Source organism: Monopterus albus, unplaced genomic scaffold (genome assembly GCF_001952655.1).
Source record: "Monopterus albus unplaced genomic scaffold, M_albus_1.0 scaffold99.1, whole genome shotgun sequence".
Taxonomy (NCBI): Eukaryota; Metazoa; Chordata; class Actinopteri; order Synbranchiformes; family Synbranchidae; genus Monopterus; species Monopterus albus.
In genome coordinates this window covers 1,708,117-1,708,960 of record NW_018127979.1, presented here as the reverse complement: position 1 = coordinate 1,708,960, position 844 = coordinate 1,708,117, and positions in this window count along the sequence as shown.

Here is an 844-nt window from a genome sequence, read left to right as displayed (position 1 = left end):
GACTTTATAACACCAAAACATACAGAAAAGCTGAATTTAACACAGGCCCATAGAATCATCAACAGCTTTGCACACTAGAGGGTGCTGCAAGCCACTGGTTTTTCAACAGCAGCTAATAGAAGTCTGTGGGTTGCTCAGTCTGCAGCAGTAAACTGCATGACACCTAAAACACAACAATATTCCAAAAGATGGCAATATAGGATCATGTTAGTGATTACACCTTGGTACCATGTAAGAGTAGTGGTCAATAATTAGACAAGAAGATCCAATGTGACAGAGTAGCTGACAACTTCCAAGAGTTCAAATACTTTGACACAATAAGGAACAGAACACACATTTCATCTTGCAGTTTGTATATTTATTTTAAAGCAATTTCTGTTGTAAAATATAAATACAAATTATGAGATATTTTAATTACATAGTTAAAACAAAAATGAACACACCAAAAATTACTTTACTGCAGTAGCCTCCCTGTTATATACAAGCTCTGTGCAGAAGGGTCAATATCAACATTATCTTAAAACTTTATTATACAAACAATTTTGTAGTTCTGCATGTTAAATTACAGACTAAACAGGAAGCTAATTTTTCAGCTTAAAAAAACAAACAACAAAACAGCCCCTGAGGCTCAAGCGAGGAAGGGAAAAAAGGACATCATGTGCTTCCTATAAACAAATACCACATTCAATAGCACACTCAGTACTATCCTGTACAGCTACACACATGCACAATATGCTGCGTGCTAACACACTCCCTCCAACTGATGACAACATGGCTACACTCTGTTGCCATACAAAATCTTTCAGTCATGAGCAACATCCAAAAGAAAAAAAAATCTCTTGTT